Here is a 20,498-nt window from a genome sequence, read left to right on the forward strand (position 1 = left end):
TCTATCATCAAATCTTAGTACCGGGCAAATAGTAAATAATAAATGTTTGTTGAACAAATAAAAATAAGAGAATAAGTAGAGAAAGAATGAATGAATAATATACTGCCTCAGCTCATACTGTCTCTTCTTTTTTTTTTAGCTTTTTAAGAGATGGGTCATAGTAGCACATTTGATTGTTAATGATTCAGATGGGGAATAAGAATTGCTCAATGCAGTTATCAATAGAGTTGGGTGGGATAACATTTTCAGGAGTAGGAAAGAAATCTTAAAGAAATATATTTGGCTTCCTGTAAACGTTTTTAAAATTCACCCATATGGAGTTTTTTGAGGCAAGGATCTACTGAGGGCTTTAAGGCTTTTGTGTACTTCTGGGTACAGGAGCCCACAGTACAGGTTGCTAAAAGGTTGCTTTAGATCTCAGGCTTAAGGGGAAAAGGTAGCATTCCCTTTTGGTTCCCTTGTTAATTGTCTAGCTTAATTCATCAGAATAGGAAACTAGACAAATTCAAATGAGAACCTGTCCAGGGATAAACACTGTGGTGCTGTATCTTTCTGGAACCTGAGTGTGTTATACACAGCACAGAGGCTACTCTTCCCTAATGGTATACCCTGAACTTCAAAGTGACTTTGAAATTTTAATCATTCAGTTTCTGTATCAATATTGGCCAAAAGGAATCATTTGTATTCAGAAGTGAATTATCCAGTAGGACCGATCAGACTATGGTTGAGGACAGATTCCATCTCTGAAGTTGGTTGCATCTGCTATGCTGAGCGGAAGTTCTGCCATGGATGGCTTGGCTATGAATTACTAAAAATACTCAAGAGGGCAGCAAGTTACCTTCTGTTCCCACTCAGCAGAACACTCAAGTCCTTACAGAGTTGCCCAGAAACAACCAGTGACCAGAAGATACATAAGGTCACAGTGATTATTAACTTCAGACATGAAGCCTTCAAGAGCCTCTTCCCTAAATAAGACCCTACAAACTATTTTCCTGACAAAAGAGTAGAATATGTGAAGCATAGAAATGAGCAGAAGAAAATCAAACATAAATACAACAGAGATATGTCCCATCTATCTTTTCTGCTGGGTAAAAGAGTAATAGCTATAGACAGGAGTTGTCTAGTTCATACTGTATTATTCAATGTTTAAAAAAAAACACACACTTCAGTGGGCAGCTCTTATGTGTTACAAAGCACAGCACTGGGAACAGTGCAGGTACTAAAGTGAACAAGATGAGTGTGCAACCTCTAGTGTTAGAGATAAAACATGGACACTAATAACTGTGAAACTGGCAAAAAAGAGATACAGATACACATGAGTTAAGAGGTAGAGGGGCTGGGGCTATAGCTCAGTGGCAGAGTGCTTGCGTGGCATGTGTGAGGTACTGGGTTCAATCTCCACCACCACATTAAAAATATAAACAAATAAAGACATTCTGTCCATTTAAAAGAAGAAGAAGAAGAAGAAGAAGAAGAAGAAGAAGAAGAAGAACAACAACAACAACAACAACAACAACATCTGGCTAGTGGCATTGGAGTCTATTGGTTGTACTTGGTGGACCAAGGAAGAAAAAAAAGTTGGAGCCTTGGATGCCCAGCTCAGGAATCTTTTACTTTGATATTCCCTCCCTCCTTTCTTTTTTTTTTAGTTGTTGATGGACCTTTATTTTATTCATTTATTTATATATGATGTTGAGAATTGAACCCAGTGCCTCACACATGCAAGGCAAGTGCCCTACCACTGAGCCCCAGCCTCAGCCCCCCTCCCTCCTTTCTTTACTTCCTAACACTTCTGTTATAGTTTAGGTATGAGGTATCCCCCAAAAGCTCATGTGTGAGACGAGGCAAGAAAATTCAGAGGTAAAATGATTGGGTTATGAGAGCTTTAACCTTAATCCACATGAATAGGTTAACTGAGTGGTAACTGTAGGCAGCTAGGGTGATTGGAGGAGGTGGATCAATGGGGCATGCTTTGGAGGGATATATTTCGACCCTGGTGAGCCGCGCTAGTCTCCCTCTGCTTCCCAGTGGCCATGTTCTGAGCTGCTTTCCTCCTTTCACACCTTTCTGCCACTATGTTCTACCTCACTTCTGGCCTACTGCAATGGAGTTGGCAGTCTATGGAATGAGACCTCTGAAACCATGAGTCCCAAATAATCTTTTCCTCCTCTAAAGTTGTTATAAATCTGCTGTTGTCCTTGTCTTTGTTCCTCTATACATGCTATAACATTTTGTCTGGCTGCTTTTAATAATTCCACTTTAGCATGTGTTTTGAGCAACTTGATTGTGATGTTCCTTGGTGTTGTTCTTTTACTCTTTTTGTCATTAAAGCTCTTTGAGGGCTGGGGATGTGGCTCAAGCGGTAGCGCGCTCGCGTGGCATGCGTGCGGCCCCGGTTCGATCCTCAGCACCACATATGAACAAAGATGTTGTGTCTGCCGAAAAAAATAAACATTAAAAAAATTCTCTAAAAAAAAAAAAAAGATCTGGATTTAATCCCCAGCATCCTCCCCACAAAAAATTAAAAAAAAAAAAAAAAAAGCTCTTTGAAATTCTTAAAAAAAAAAATACAACTGATCTGGGCATAGGATTGTAGCTCAGCAGTAGAGCGCTTGCCTAGCAGGTGTGAAGCCCTGGGTCTTTTGGTCACAGCAACAAAAAAGCTGCCTAAAACACCGTTCATCGTTAAGAGTTTTAAGCAGAGAATTGAAGACAAAAATTGTTCTCAGGAAAAATTAATCAGGGAGCAATGAAATTTGTGGCAATCAGAATTGAGAGACAAAGCTGACAGATATTTGGGACATAATTCAACAAGTCCAGGCAACCACTAACTGTTCTGGGGATCAAAAAGAACAATGAGTCAAATTGCAGAATATTGATGTCATTAAAGAAAAAGCTTGAGCTGGGCACAATGGTGTATGCCTGTAACCGCAGTGGCTCAGGAGGCTGAGACAGGAGGATCAGGAGTTCAAAGCCAGACCCAGCAATGGTGAGGCTCTTAGCAACTCAGTGAGACCCTGTCTATAAATCAAATACAAAATAGGTCTGGGGAGGCTCAGTGGTTGAGTGCCCCAGAGTTCAATCCCTGGTACCAAAAAAAAAAAAAAAAAAAAAAGAATAAGGTCCCCAGAGAGAAACAGAAGGAGTTTTGACACAACCTTTGATGTATGGTTCTGGACAAACTGAAAAGATAGTGAAGGTATTTAACAGGCTTTGGGAACATGGGACTGGAGCCTTGGAGAGAGGTCTGGACCATCAAAATTATAGATGTGAGAGTATTGTGTATACTAATGAGATCTGACACCATGAAAAAGAACAAGATCACCAAAGGAGAGAGTGAAGGATAGAGGAGGGTCAAGGACAGAACCTTAGGGAATGCTTACATTTAGGATAAGAAAATGCACCAGACAACATAATCACAGGAAGCACAGTCAGAGCAATAATCTGAGAATCAGCCGACTGTGACAAAATAAAGAAAGAAAGAAGCTCAAGAGGGAGTCACCATAGGAATGCTACACAGAGGTCAAAGAGGAAATGCCAGGGCTGGGGTTGTAGCTCAATGGTAGAGTACTTGCCTAGGATTTGTGAGGCACTGGGTTCAATTCTCAGCACCACAATAAATACATAAATAAATGGCCCAACAACAACTAACAAAAAAAAAAAAAAAAAGAGGAAATGCCAGATTTGAGGAGATGTCAGTGGGACCTTGAGGAACAGCTTCACTAGATTTCTGGTAGGAGCAGAAACCAGAGGTGTCAAGTGCAAGGGTTAAAGAAGGGTCAAATGAGTTATTCAGTTCATATCTGTGGGTGTCCATCTGTCTACTGCTTGCCTCTCCTTTTTCTTTCCCAAATTCATCATCTGGGGCTGGGATTGTGGCTCAGCGGTACAGAGCTCGCCTAGCACGGCTAGGCCTGGGTTCAATCCTCAGCACCATATAAAAATAAATAAATTAATTAAAGATATTGTGTCCAGCTACAACTAAAAAATATTTTTTAAAAAATTCATCATCTGTCTACTCCCAACAACGAGCAAGTTAATAAAGGCTCTTCTTTTTAAGGATTCAATAGATAGTGACAAATATTGACAAAAGTAATGAGTAAGTTCCCCTAAGAAGCTCTAGACTCCTAAAAGGGTTGTTGCTTGTCCAGATTTTGTTATCCAGGTATAGATACACTGATACAATGAATTGTAGTGGTTCTTGATCATGGACTGTGAAGTCTGATTCTCTGGCCCCCTACCATTCACTAGTTATGTGATTTCTGCCAGTGCCAATGACAATGACAAAAGGGAGACAACAACAGTTACCATTTTATAGAGCTGTTGTGAGGAATAAATGGGATAATGTACATGATGGCTAGTATATAGTGAGGGTTGATATGTTTTTTATTATGTTACTGGGATATTATTATCAAGGGTTATTTATTTAAAAATATATTTAGTATTGGTAGAGACAATAAGGAACACAAAAAATAAAATAAAGTGCTTGCATTAGTTCCTGGCCTCATAGGAGTTCACAATCTTACTAGGAGAGCCAAGACCAACAGAAATAATAAAAGGACTCACCAACTGGTAGGTGCTAGCTGATGTAGTAACATCTATAAGTGAAACATAAAACTAATAAGAGGTGGCAATCACTAGAGACTCAAGATGGAGATGCTTTTGACAGGACACAGATAAGGGAGGGAAAGGCAAAAGTACTCTGGTGAGGGTTAAATTCAGAAACACCTGTGCAGTACTGGGGTCACTTATGAAATCCACATCCTGAAAGTGGAGGATAAGTATGGGGAATAACCAACTATGTAGTTTGGAGCCCTAGTAAGGCTTTGGTATGGCAGCAGCTCTTGGTGTCGGGTAGATCTGGCTGTTTGTTGGAAAGTCAATATAAGATTTTAAGGAGGTGTGAGAAGGAGGGTCTACTAGTAAGAACCATGTGAGAAGGTCAGAGAGGCTCAAATCTTCACAAAGAACCACAGAGGAGCCCAAGGACCAGGGCAGAAGGACTAGGAAGGGAGACTGGCTTCACATGGTGGCATCGGATAAGCTAATATAAGCCTGATGCTTATGCAGGGACCCAAAAGACCAAGTAACTTATTGATTGCCACCCAGGATTGAGAGCAGAAGACTTGTTGTAGACTGGACTTGCTCCTAATAAACTACTAGTCCTGGATCTTGAGTCTGTAGATAACAGAGATCATCATGCAGGGCTAGATCAGAAGCAGAGGAGGCAGGGGTCAGTGATACAACAAGAATGTATAAATGCCCCAGTGAATAAATGACACTTCCAAAGTCTTTCTGGGTATGGAGGGACTCTAACCCTTCCTAAACACTCTGCAGATAGCATTTTTTCTTTCTTTCTTTCTTTCTTTTTTTTTGTGAATTGACTTTAAGTGACTTGTTTAAATTTTTTTTCTTTTTTAAATTTATTTTTATTCTAATTTGTTTTATATGACAGCAGAATGCATTACAATTCATATTACACATATAGAGCACAATTTTTCATATCTCTGGTTGTATATAAAGTATATTCACACCATTCCCACCTTCATACATGTACTTAGGGTAATGATATCCATCTCATTCTACCATCTTTTCTACCCCCATACCCCCTCCATGTTCTCTCTCCCAATCCCACTATGAATCAGCCTTCTTATATCAGAGAAAACATTTGGCATTTGGTTTTTTGGGATTGATTAACTTCACTTAGCATTATCTTCTCCAACTCCATTCATTTACCTGCAAATGCCATTTATTCTCTTTTATTGCTGAGTAATATTCCATTGTGTGCATATAACATATTTTTAATCCATTCATCTATTGAAGGGCATCTGGGTTGGTTCCACAGTTTAGCTATTGTGAATTGTGCTGCTATAAACATTGATGTGGCTGTGTCCCTGTAGTATGCTGTTTCTAAGTCCTTTGGGTATAGACGCCTATAGTGCAAGAAGTAAAATCAATAGTGCAATAAATGGGATGGATTCAAACTAAAAAGCTTCTTCTAAGAAAAAGAAACAATCAGTGAGGTAAATAGAGAGCCTAAAGTATTGGAACAAATTTTTACCATATGCACATCAGATAGAGCACTAATCTTAAGGGTATATAAAGAACTCAAAAAGCTAAACACCAAAAAAATAAATAAATAAACAATCCAATCAATAAATGGGCCAAGGAACTGAACAGACACTTCTCAGAAGATGATACACAATCAATCAACAAATATATGAAAAAATGTTTAAGATCTCTAGCAATTAGAGAAATGCAAATCGAAATTACTCTTTAAGATTTCATCTCACTCCAGTCAGAATGGCAGCTATGAAGAATACAAACAATAAGAATTGGAGAGGATGTGGGGGAAAAGGCACACTCATACATTGCTGATGGGACTGCAAATTGGTGCAGCCAATATGGAAAGCAGTATGGAGATTCCTTGGAAATCTGGGAACAGAACTGCCATTTGACCCAGCTGTCCCACTCCTTGGTCTATACCTAAAGTATCAGTCTTTTGATACCTCTAGGTTTTTAGTGAGAAATCTCAGAATTCAAGTGTATTTAGCCATTTCAAGCCTGTAGCAGAATATGGCATTAAGTGATAAAGTTTCCATATCAAATTAAATAAGACTAACCATTTTATCAATAGATTTTAAAAAACAGGGCTGGAGATATAGCTCAGTTGGTAGAGTGCTTGCCTCACATGCACAAGGCCTTGGGTTGAATCCCCAGCACCACAAAAAAAAAAAAAAAAAAAAATTAAAAAACACATTTTGATAGGTCTTTTTCAAAATTGGTGACCAACTTTCTAAACATCTGCACTGAACAGATATGACATTGAGAAGTGTTGGGGGAAATTATAGAATATGCCTACTAATGTTATTTGCTGATCTCAATTAATAGGATGGAGGTACACTTGTAGGGTATGTAATATAATTGGTCTTAACATAGTAATCTTTTGGGTTTACCCAAGCCCTGTTAATTACTGGCAAGTTATTATATTCTTTAAAAGTTCATTTTATGCTTTTTTAAAAAATGTAGGCATTTAACGTTACAACTTTCCTGTTAAAACTGCCTTCATACTTTCCCCAGAGATTTTTGATATATTGTACCCCTAATCTCATTTGTTTCTAAAAATTTTTAAAAATTTCTTTTCTGCTTTCTTCTGTAACTCATTATCTTCCTTTAAAAGCATAATATTCAATCTCTATGTGTTAAAATGGCTTCTGTTTGTTTCTTGCTATTGATTTTGGATTTTATTCTATTATGATCTGATATGATCCAAGAAATTATCTTGATTTTTTTTTGTATATTTGCTAAGACTTACTTTGTGTCCTAAAACATGCTCTGTTTTGGAAAATTTCCCATGTGCAACTGAGAAGAAAGTGAATTTGGTTGTTTATGGATGAATATTTTATAGATGTCTGTTAGGTCCATTTGATAGTCTTTTTAGGTCTAAAGAGTCTTTACTTAGATTATATCTGATGACTTATGTATCATTGAAAGAACTGTGCTGAAGTCATCCCATATTACTGGGGTCTTTCTGACTCTTTATGTCAAGTGGGATTTGTTTTGTATAGGTAGGTTCACAAACATTTGGGGCATAAATATCTACAATCATAGTATCTTGATGGATAGTTCCCTTTACCAGTATGAAGTGACCTTCTTTGTTTATCAAAGACTAAGTCTCAATCCTACATATTTCACAAATACATCTATTTAATTTCAGTCCAAAAGATAGTAAATATTTACCTTATTAATAAAAATATTCATCCTAATAATGAAAAGCACACATTAACTTTTAAATTGTCAACATTTAATAGTTTGCTCATCTAATTTTACACTTTTCATAAATACCTTAAGTCAAGAATGTCATATTAGGGGCTGGGGATGTAGCTCAGTGGTAGAGAAATGGTTTAGCATAAACAAGGTTCTCAGTTCAATCCCCAGCACAAGAAAACATTCACATAAACAAACAAAATGCCATTACTATCAATACCTAAGTTAAGAAAAAGATACATTCCCAAAGTTCACCAGTAACTTAGGCACTTGAAAATTCTTGAGTACTTTCTCATAGCTTTAATGCTAGGTTCTGAGGTCTAGCCACAGACTGAATCCATAGTGCATAGTACATATTTATGTCCCAAGTGTTTGGTATAATGCCTTGCACATGGTGCTTTTTAAAAGTCTGCTGAACAAATTATTTAATGAATTGACAAAGTATAGGCTTATGCTGTTCTAAAAGCAAATAAGTACCAATTTGAAGTTCCACCAGCAATGTATGAGTCTACATTTTCCCCCACATCCTCACCAACATTTATTGTTATTTGTATTTTTGATAATTGGAGTGAGATGAAATTTCAGTGTGGTTTTAATTTGCATTTCTCTAATTGCTAGAGATGTTGAACATTTTTCTTATATTTGCTGACCATTCATGTTTCTTTTTCTGAGAAGCGCCTGTTCTGTTCCTTTGCTCATTTACTGATTGGGTTATTTATTTATTTATTGATGTTAAGTCTTTTGAGTTCTTTGTATCCACTCCAGAAAGCAGTATGGAGAGTCCTCAAAAAAAAAAAAAAAAAAAGAAAAAGAAAAAGAAAAAGAAATGGAATCACCCTTTGACCCAGTTATCTCACTCCTTAGCATACAGTCAAAAACTTTTAAGTCAGTATAATACAGTGTCACAGTCAGATAATGTTTATAGCATCAAAATTCAAAATAGCCAAGCTATGCAGCAAATCTGGGTGTCCTTGAGCAGATGAATGGATAAAGAAATTGTGATATACACACACAATAGGATAGTACTCAGTCATAAAGAAGAATAACTTTATGACATTTGCCAGTAAATGGATGCATCTGGAGACTATAAGGCTAAGTGAAATATGCCAATCCCCAAAACCAAAGGTTGAATGTTTTTGCTGATATGTGGAAGCTAAACCACAATAAAGGTGGGTGAGACAAGTTCAGTAGATTAGACAAAGGGGAATGAAAGGAAGTGAGAGAATATAGGAATAGGAAAGACAAGATAATAAACCTAATATAATTTCCCTATGTACATATATGAAAATACCTAAGTGAATCCCACCATCATGCACACCCACAAGAATGGGGTTCTGATTAGAATAAGATATATTCCATGCTTGTATAATTATATCACAATGGATTCTACTTTCACAAATAATTAAAAAGAACTAATAAAAAATAAAGTAATAAAAACAATCAAATATTTAAGAAAATAAAATTTGAAAACATCTGAGTTCTAGCTTGGTTGCTAGGAACAGTGTCTCCTGTGGTTCATCCTTTAACCTTGGAGGTTGAATGTGAATTCTCTTCCAGTTATGGAGTGATGCAAAAGGCCTATAGACACTTTCAACAGAGACCATCACTAGATCTATTCCAGCCAATCCTGTCAGCACATATTCAACTCAGCCAGATGAGCAAGGTGCAAGCAAAGACTGGCATGGGAAGGGATCTAGGCATCATCTGTGATGGGGGGAAAACAGGGCCATCACTGCAGAAAGGAGTCTTTCTGTTGCAAGCTAATCTAAGGCTGCTGTTCACACAAATGTAAAGCATGACAGCAAAGTGCAAGGACCCTGCAGCCAGACTCTCCGGGTTGGGTCTCAGCTCCCACTTGCTAGTTACATGATGTACTAGGTACTTAACTTCTGTTTTACCTCAGAAAATGGGGATAGTAAGAATACCTTAAGTCCTATTAGCAGGATTAAAGAATTTAACAGTGTCTGAGACATTCTAAGAGCCATATAATTTTTAAAAATTTGTTCTTTCTAGATATACGTGACAGTAGAGTATATTTTGACATATTATACATACATGGAGTATAAATTCTAATTAGGATCCCATTCTTATGGTTGTACATGAAGTGGAGTTATACTGGTCGTGACTTCATATATGAACATAGGAAAGACATGTCTAATTCATTCCTCTGCCTTTCCTATTCCCATCCCCCTCCCTGACCTTTATTCCCCTTTGTCTAATCCATTGAACTTCTATTCTTTCCTCCTCCCATATAAATATTAACTAAACAAATATCAGACACACCTAAATTTCTGACTATATATTATGCATGTGGTGTTTAAAAACATGCTTAACCTTGAAAACTATAGGTTTCCCTAAGGACTAAGGAGCAAGAAGAAAAAAAGATGGGTATTATGTATTAAACATCAATGAAAAGCATAGTTTTTATCTTCAATCATGTTGTGACTCCTACTTTTACTTCAAAAGAAAAAAAATGCCTAATCTTTGTGCAAATCACCACCTCGAAATAGGAATTTTAAAATGGTAGTATGAGAAATAACTGTCTTATGGAAAATATTTTAAGAATGCATTTTCTTCTGATAATAAGGAAGAATATAAAATGCATCCTTTTTGATGGCACTGCCCTAAGAAAAGCTATTCAAAATGTGTTCTATTAAAGAGTACATCTCATTTCACTAAGTGAAATAAGGTCATTCTTTTTAATTTCAGAAATGTCTTTGCCCAGACAAATGACAAATGTCATTTGGACCCTTGGTGCATAAATTCCAATACTTTTTTAGACACAAAATTCAGGGTTGATCTGCCAAGTCTACATGCTTCCTTTCATGGTTTGCCAGTAAAAAGAGTTACTAGGAGAAAACGTTTGTTAAATGGGAAAGGTTACATCATATGGAAGGACTTGTACTTAGGAATGGTTTGCTTTTATCCAGGAGTCAAGGATCAAAGTGGCTGTCACTTCCTCCTTTACTACAGGACTATCTTTTAACTAAATGAAAAATTGATTTATATATGCATTATCATTATTATCTTGCTAGAGTACTGACTGAGGTTCAGAATATAATATTCAGAACTTGGTAGTGCCTATATGTAGAAGAGGATCCTGACTACAGAGTCTCTAATAGAAAAGACCACCATCTTGGTTTCCAACCAATTCACAGGATCTAAAGAAGCATTGCTCTTTTGCTTCAAAACCAAGCCTCTTATCAGCTATGATAATAGGCCTCTTGGCTCTCTCTTCCTCTACAGAGCAATCTAATTAAATAGCAACATCTGCAAAACTAAAGAGGTGACAAAATGTGTTAGATTGGGTCAGAAAGTGAAAAGATGGTAAAAACCACTAAAAGTACTCTTAATGCTTAGCCCACTAGAATAAACAATCTAGTAGGAATTTGTTATACTATTGAAGGGTTTTTACCAAGGAGCCATTAGAGTCCTTATAACGTAGTTAACATTTATACAGGCAAATAATGTAGTTCTTTATTATACCCCCAATAGGCCACAAAGATACAGCATGATATTGTGGAAACTGCACATATTCTGAAGTACAAAATTTTGGGTTCAAGTCTAGCTCCACTATTTTATAAACTGGATAAAAAGGGACGATAATAATATGCTGTTCTTTATGGAGTTTCTAAGAAGATCAAATGAGTTTGGGTATTGCAAATATTTTGTAAACTTTTCAGATTCTATTTTTAGAAATTCATCATCATCATTATTATTTTATTATTTTTATTTTAAAAGACAGGGTCTATGTTGCCCAGGCTGGCCCTGAACTCCTGGGGTCAAGCAATCCTCCTACCTCAGATTCTCAAGTAGCTGGGATGACAGGAGTGTACCACCACTCCCACCTTCAGATTCTGTTTTTTTATTATCATGATTACATTTGACTCTTTATTAATCAGTAGAGATCTTAAATAGGGTATACTGATAAATCAATTGCACATGTATTGAGTGCTGATTTTTAGTAAGTCACTGATCTAATAGCATGAAGCCTAGGCAAATTAAACATGATGACTTTCAAACCCTGCTGTAATCTACAAAACAAGATCCACTGTCTAGGAAAGGTTAAGTGTTTATCCATTTTTGTGTATAAGGAAAGAGCAGTAAGAAAGTAGAAACCTGAACATCTATATTAGCATTTAAATCAATATTTTATCTCAGAATGTGTTAGGCAGTAGGATTATTTAAGTTAATGTTATCAACTTGAAATATTTGTTCAAAGTGCAGGCTGGCATCAAAGTATTTATAGGTTTAGATCAAAGGATTAGACTTTGTGGCTTAATGGAAATAAACTTCAAAAGGCACTTTTGAAAAAAGTTAATATAAATGGGATATATAAGTATAAAATATCATTTTTTCTCCAAGGAAAAGTTAAGCAGTAAACACGAATCTGTTCCCTGTCTCAGTGGGATTTAGGTAGCCATAGGGGAGATAATAACTTCTTTAATAAAGTGTGGAGTTTCTCTTAATGGCCATCTGCAGAAAGTGATGAGGAACAATTTGATTAAGTTTGGGTGTGTGAGTAATTAACTCCTAGTAAGGAAATATGATAGAGGCCTTTGCATATGGAGCCTTGAAAAAAAAAATGCCACATTGGGCACATGCATTCAAAATGTTGCCAACTTCTCAGACTATTTTCTTATTTAATGATAAATCCACAGGCATAGGTGAGTGGCTGCACCCCTAAGAATTCCAGTCTCAAGGGTAAGACAAAGCATATAGGGTGGGAGAAGAAAGTCCAGGCTTCCATATCCATAGCCCTAATTCTTTCCTTTTCCATTTTTTTTTTTTTTTTTTTGGTACCTGGGATCAAACCTGGGGATTTAACCACTGAGCCACATCCTAAGTCCTTTTTTTGTATTTTATTTAGAAACAGGGTCTCTCTCTGCATTGCTCAGTGCCTCACTAAGTTGCTGAGGCTGGCTTTGAACTTCTATCCTTCTGCCTCAGCCTTCGAAGCTACTAGGATTACAGATGTGTGCCACCACACCTGACTTCTATTCTCCTTTCTCATGTGGTTTAATAAAGCCTTTGCCCTACAAATCCCAAGTCAGCTTTGTCTCCTTGTCCTCTATGTTTGGGTCTTACTGATAGATGATTTATTTCCAGGACAGGATTTTTGGCATATTAAGGTAGATGGTTAAGAGTAAAAGGGAAGGTGACCAGGTGATGTAGATATATATCTTTAATGCACCTATCACTGTCTTTTGTTTGTTTTCTGACAATCTGTTACACCCAATTTTGTAAGGTCTAGAGTTGATATTCTCTTGTTGTTGTTGTTGTTTTTGAGACAAAGTCTTGCTAAGTTGTTTAGGGCCTCATTAAGTTGCTGAAGCTGGTTTTGAACTTGGAGCTCCTCCTGCCTCAGTCTCTGGAGCGGCTGGGATCACAGGCATACACCAAAGCACCCGGCTAGAGTTGATACTCTCATCAGCGCAGCTGGTTCACACAGTGACCATCTACTAAGTGCTTGCTAATGATGGTTTAACACCATCCAAGATGCCCTGGAAAAGAAAATCTGTGGTATTTTAAAGGCATTAAAAGAAGGATTGTTTTATAATCAAAAAGGCTAGTCAAAATATCTTTGATATCCTATTAAGGGAAAAAAAAGTAACAAATAAAATCCTTGGCACAATCTAATTCGAAATACTTATCACTTCATTTTTTCTGTTCTCAATGTTCTATGTAAGTTATCATTAGGAGGAGATTATACTTTCTTTTTTTTTTTTTCATAGTAACAAGAGGTTTTATTGATTCTAATGCAAGCTAAGCATGGGGAAGAAATAATCACTTAAAAACACCAAAGACCCTTACATAGCAAAGGTTAAGAAATAAATTAAGACTCCTATTGGGCTATGTCTGGAAGGAAGAATAGGCCTCATTCACTTCGATCCTTGGTTCTCGGTATTTCCACTGAATGTAATCAAAGATGTCCCTCTCACTGTCTACTGGCAGGGGTTCTCCAGCTACTCCAGTGACTCCCAAGGGGCGGATGGTGTATTCGTTGATTGTGAAACCTTTTTCTAAGGCATGAGCTCTCATATTTTTATTGAAAATGTCACTCCTAGTGAAATAAAGAACCCCACAATAATACAAATCTTTGGGTATCAACCTGATATCAATTCTTCTGTGAGGGTATTCCTTTTCATCATTTTTACTGGGAAGCTGGCAAACACCCATGAACTTTGTTTCCCCCTTGGACAGCATATCTGTAATAAAATGGACCTTTTGTAACTGCTCCACAACACGATGTAACAGCTTTGGCTGTTTGGTTGATTCCGAGGTAAAGTTTGGATGGGTCAGAAGAACATCCATGTCACCACTAGATTCTGCACCTCTTCTGAAACTGCCACAGACTGTAGCAATGTATTCAGAATCCACTTTTTTAACTTCATTTAGTACAATATCTTGCATTTGTAACATCTCTTCAAGAGGGATTCTTTTTTCAAAGTCCTCAAAATATTTCAGCCCAATTCGTTGATGATGATTCAATTTATCTTCATTTTTTCTGAGATCGTCTAATGTTTTAATTCCTTCATCTACAAACTTCCTTGCAGCAGATGGACCAATGCCACTAACTCGAGTTAGGAAATTGATGGATGAACTTGTATCATCCTGCCGAATCTTTTCCAGTTTACGCAATTTTCCAGTCGCTAAATACTCATCAATTTTTTCAGCAATTTTTGTTCCTACTCCAGGCAATTTTTTAGCTTCTGCTCCACTCTTTATTTTGTGTGGGTACTTTGCTATAACATGAGCATGTCCGTGATTCCCCCGTTGAGAGTCTCCTGCGGTGCCTTCCGTTTACTCATGGTGGCCTGCACCCGAGGGCTCCAGGGTGTCCAGAGCCAGGGAGAGCCTGGGAGAGACAGGGACTAGCCCGCCTCCCCCAGCCTTAAGAAGGAACGGGGACTTGAGGAAGGGATAAGGATCAATCCAGCCCAGCAAGGCGGGTGCGACCGGCTGAACCGAGATTATACTTTCTTTGACTGTAAGATCTGTTTCTCTAGTATTATCTACAGTGTGCAGCATTGAACCAGGGAGACAAAGAGACTGAAAAATAGCTAAAGAAATAAAATAAATGTACGCTTTCTTTGGGTGAAACAAATGATCTGAATAAAAATCCTTATGTCATTAAAGAGTACTTTAATCAACCAACATATGAAAAATATTCAATATATAAGAGCATATCAAACCATAATAAATCTTAATAAGACCATTTTACATTTGTTTAATACTGCTTGCTCATAAAATGCTTTCAGTATCACTTTTGCTCTTCCCTCATCTCAGTGCAGGAACATCCTAGGTCTACTGTCCTCAATTTACAGATGAGAAATTGAGATACTGCAAAGTTATGTATCTTTATTTGCTCAAGAAGCCAGGCACTTTTCTGGGCGCCAGATTTAGAGATACAAAGTTGCTGCTCTTAGGGAGGTTACTCAGTGGTGTTTGTAAACATTCAATAATTAACTGGGTCAAGTATACATTCACTATGAATGTATGAATTAATATTTTCCTTTAACAAAAAGACTAAGTTAAAAAAACACAACAAAGTCATATGTTGGAAATTCACTAATTTGTCAATAATATGAATGATTTCCTTGCTAAATCAATGAATAAATTTAAATACCAGAAGAATATTTTCTCATTTTTTGGTGCTATTCACAATGCAATGGCTACAGACAATAATTTTTTAACATTTCTCCCATCTAAATAACCTAACTAATCAACAAAACATGTTAAACCCTGATTTTGTTGCTGATTTCAGAGGTACAAATATTCCATGTTAATTTTAAGCATCAATGTGAAATTACTGAACTTAGAGTTGGGGAAAAATGCACAGAGGTACACCATTATATAGCCTTTTCAGCATTCAGATGTGAATAATCTCAAGAGCACAGGTAATCATAAAATGGTTAGTTTTGAATATTTATAACTGTTTTAATATAACTTAAATTTACATTTATGTAATTCAAATTTTAATAATTTCTGTGATTTTCTATTCATAAAATGGAACTCACAGAATGGAAGAAAATTTTTCATATCATATATCTAATAAGGGATTAATATCCTTAATATATAAAGAATACTTACAACTCAACAACAACAACAACCAGACAATCCAAATTTTAAAAATGGGCAAAAGACTTGAACAGACATTTCTCCAAAGAAGATATATGAATGGCCAGAAGGCATGTGAAAAGATGATAAACATCACCAATCATTAAGTAATTGCAAATGAAAACCACAATGAAGTACCATTATATAGCACAAGGATAGCTATTATTAAAAAAACAAACAAACAGGAAATAACAAATATTTGGGAGGATGTAGAAAAAGTAGAATTCTCATGCATTGTTGGTGGGAGTATGAAATAGCTGCTGTAGAAAACAGTATAACAGCTTCTCAAATATTAAACACAGAATTACCATATGATAAAGCTATTCCAACTCTAGGCATTACCCAGAAGAATTGAAAACAGAAACTCAAATATTGGCACACTAATGTTCATAACATCATTGTTTACAACAGCTTAAAGGTGGAAAGAAGTCAAATGTCCATCAATAAGTGATGAACAAAATATGATAAATACATACAATGCAACATTATTCAGCTTTGAAAAGGAATGAAATTTTGAGACATGCTATTAAGATAGATGAGCCTTGAAAACACATGCTAAATGAAATACACAGACACAAAAGGACAATGATTCCCCTTATACGTGATACCTAAAATAATCAAACTCATGGAGACAGAAAATAAAATAGTGGATACCAGGGGCCACTGGGAAGGAAGTATTAGGGAGTTATTATTTAGTAAATACAGAGTTTCAGTTTGGGATGATGAAAGTTTCTGGAAATGGATAGTCATCATGATTGCACAACAATAGGCATATTTTTAATGTTACTTAATTGTATACTTAAAAGGGATTAAAATGATTAACAGTATGATATGTGTGTGTGTGTGTGTGTGTGTGTGTGTGTATATATATATATTTCCCCCCCACAGGGTGGGTTACCAGGGATTGAACTCAGGGGCACTTGATCACTGAGCCACATTCCCAGCCCTATTTTGTATTTTATTTAGAGCCAGAATCTCACTGAGTTGTTTAGCAACTTGCTAAGTTGCTGAGACTGGCTTTGAACTTGCAATCCTCCTACCTCAGCCTCCCAAGCCACTGGGATTATAGGCATGCAACATGGTGCCCAGCAATATTTTAGCAGTTTTTAAAAGAAGGTACGTAATAATGAATATCATGATGCTTGAATAATTTTTTTAAATGTCTATGATATTACTGAAAACTTAACAAATTATTTTGTGAGGCAGGGAAGGCTGCCTACAGGATATCAAGGACTGTATTTCCCTTCTAATGGAGGAGGAAGAAGAAAAATTTCCCAGGGTCACATGTGAAATGGGAGAGCATGTTCTTACTCAATGTGTTTATTTTCCATATAGGCAAGTGACTGTTAGATTAGTGGTAACAAGTTCTAAATCACATGTGTTTATTATATAATGGCTACAGTGGAATAGAAAAATAACTCAGGAAGTTAAACTTCATAAGACGGTGACTTTGGTAAAAAGGGAAGGAGCAAATTTTTGAATGAAGAAATGTGGGAATGGAGTGAGGTTAGAGGCACTAGTTTATCTGCTGGATCTATAGCTATGCAGGAAAATGGGGGCATGAAAAGCCCCCATCTTTGAGCCTCACCAATTATATACATTCCTAGGTTGAGATTAGGGGTATGAGAAATGTTCCTGTCTTCTAAATATAGCTATCATCTGGACATCAGATACCAAGGACATCCTCATCTTCCATAAATCTCCCCAGGTCCCTCAGTAACTCCCATTTGGAAGTTATCACAGGAGCCTGCAAATCAGGTGTAACACTGACATTCTAAGAAAGGAATCCTAAACTGTGATGTTGAGAAAACATTCTACTCAGAGGAAATGGCATGTGCAAGGGCTCAGAGGCAAGACAAGAACTACGGTCAGAAAACAGCTCTGCCAGAATGGAAGGTGGTCATGGGCACAGCACTCCAGAGCACCCTGAGCTCTGTGATGAGGAGCCTGTCTCACTGTGAGAAAGATGCTGTTATAGCACAAAACCTTTTCAGTATTTCTTTTTTCAGAAATCAGATCTTCCTTCAATTTTTTTGGAACATCTAGATTCAAAAAAACTATAGAGAGAATTTTTAAATTTTTAATTAATTAATTCATTTTTATGCTGGGGCTTAAACTCAGGGGTGCCCTACCACTGAGCTACATCCAAGCCCTTTATTTTTTATTTTAAAACAGAGTCTAAGTTGCTCAGGCTGGCATTTAACTTCTGATTGTCCTGCCTCAGACCTCTTAGCTGTTGGGATTACGCCACTCCAAGCTACAAAATGAATATTTAAAGTTCTTTTCTTTTTCAGTAAATTGAACTTGATTTATGATCCACCCACAATCCCTTCAGATCAGTGATCCTACCATAGCCTCAAAAATGACATAATAAGGGGAATATACAAATAGGAAGGTCTTTAAGAATAAAATATACAGTATGTGAAATTCACTTTTTACTAACATTAAAATGAACTCTTGAGAACTCAAGTAATTAACTAATTGCAAGTTATAGAACATTAATACTTTGAAGTCACAAAGGAATACAATACTTAGTGGATTTCTGAGAAATAGCATGATGTCAAGAAAGATGTTCATTGACTTCCTGGATCTCACTTTCTCATTCAGTAGCTGACCTAACAATCCTGCCTTGCAAGGTTGTTGGGGGTGGGAAGGCAGAAAGCATCTGTATAGCACCCACCAAAAGTAAGCGGTCCACATCATGACTCTTTCCACTGGGCACACTTATGCAATACAAATTTATTAAATATCTCAATATACAAGACATGTTTGGAACCTACATTTTGTTTCATCTTTTGTTTTACATTATTCAATATTTCTATCATAGAGAAGAGTACAGAAAATAAATAACAGATGTCTGGCAGATCACTTGTTTTAATTCCGTGTGATTTTCAATGGTATGAAAATAACAGAGTGTATCCATCCCCCACATAACGCTAGCACTGCATGTGTCTCCTGGGAGAACATCTCTAAGACATACATTGAGGAATGGAGCTGCTAGGTCACAGAGTACGAGGATCCTCACACCTCCAGAGTGCTCCCCAGAGGGGTACCATTTTCCTTTGCTCTTGGCAATGTAGGAACACTCTCATTTGCCAACACCAGATTCAGTCACTTTAAATTTTGCCATCATTATAGATATAAAATGGCATCTCATCACTTCAACTTACATTTCCCTGACTGCTAATTATCATTGCATACATTTTTTTGCATATTGCAGTAAACTTCCTATTCAAGCCTTTTGTTTATTTTTTTTAAATTTGGGAATTGTTTTTTTTCCTTATTTAATTAATGGGATTTTAAAGACATTCTGGCTTTCAATTCTTTGCCAGTTATATATACTACAAATACATCCTCAAAATCTATTATTTGTTTTTGTAACTTTGTTTATGCTGATGCTGAACATTGGTTTTCTCATCTGTAAAATGAAAATGAAAACATCTATCCCATATGATAAATAATGTATCTGAAAACTACTGGTCAAGTGATAGGCACAGATTAGATATTCAGTAAATATGAGTTTCCTCAATTCATGCTCAACCTACATCTTTAAGAAATTCATCACTGAGTAGCTGGGGAATGGTTAAAAGCATGGGTCTGGAGTTGACCAGATTCAGTTTTGAATCCCAGCTTTACCACATCCAGGGTGAGACTGCCTAGTTTAAGCTCTTTTAGCCTCAATTTCCTACTTATAGAGGTGGGATGATAATACTTAACTCACAGTGGTGTTTCGAGGATCAAAGCATTTAGTCCAATGGCTGATAAACCAGCATTGAGGGAGACATACATACACATCACTACAACACAGAGCAAAATATCATAAAAACTACCTTTGAGAAAAATGATTCAATGCTATTAGAATGCAGAGATGGGAGAAATAACTTCCACCAAGGCCAGGAGAGAGTAAACAAAGGTTTCACAGAGGAAATGCATTTGAATGGACTTTAGAGGAAGTTAGAAATGGAGAACATTCTGGCAAATAAAATGGAGGCACAGAGGACACACATACACATAATTATACATACGTAATATTGAATATATGATCTATTTATCCATTCAAATATAGGGACAACTGAATAAGTCAGAATCAGATGAGATCATCTCACCCTTAGAAGAATTTCCATTATTTTTTTAAAAAGCAAAAAATAACAAATGCCAGTAAAAACAAGGAGAAAAGGGAACTTGTAGATTATTGATGGAAATATGAATTAGTACTGTGGTTATGGAAAACAGGATGGAGTTTCCTCAAAAAACTAAAATTAAATTTATCATTTAATTCAGCTATCCCACTTCTGGGTATATACTAAGGAAATGAAATCACATCAAAGAGATATATGTACTTCCACAGTATTTACTATAGCCAAGACATGGAATCAACCACGGAATCCATCAGCAGATGAATGGATAAAGAAAATGTGGCAAATATATACAGTGGAATATTATTCAGTCATAACAAAAAGAAAAAATCTTGTCATTTGTGGTAAAATGGATATAACTGGAGGACATTATGTTAAATGAAACAAATTAGATAACAAAGACAAACACTGTATGTTCACTCTTATATGTGGAAGCTTAAAAATTGATCTCCCAGAAGGGAATAGAACTGTGAT

General features: G+C 36.5%; 1 protein-coding gene and 1 pseudogene across 3 annotated transcripts in view; both read right to left on the reverse strand.

Annotated features, from left to right (window-relative positions):
- Positions 1-20,498, reverse strand: part of Frmd5 (FERM domain containing 5) — a 327,706-nt gene that overhangs the window by 129,306 nt on the left and 177,902 nt on the right. The window lies entirely within an intron of this gene.
- On the reverse strand, positions 13,552-14,722 carry LOC143394017 (DNA polymerase beta pseudogene; annotated as a pseudogene).

The sequence above is a fragment of the Callospermophilus lateralis genome, chromosome 3 (genome assembly GCF_048772815.1).
Source record: "Callospermophilus lateralis isolate mCalLat2 chromosome 3, mCalLat2.hap1, whole genome shotgun sequence".
Classification (NCBI taxonomy): domain Eukaryota; kingdom Metazoa; phylum Chordata; class Mammalia; order Rodentia; family Sciuridae; genus Callospermophilus; species Callospermophilus lateralis.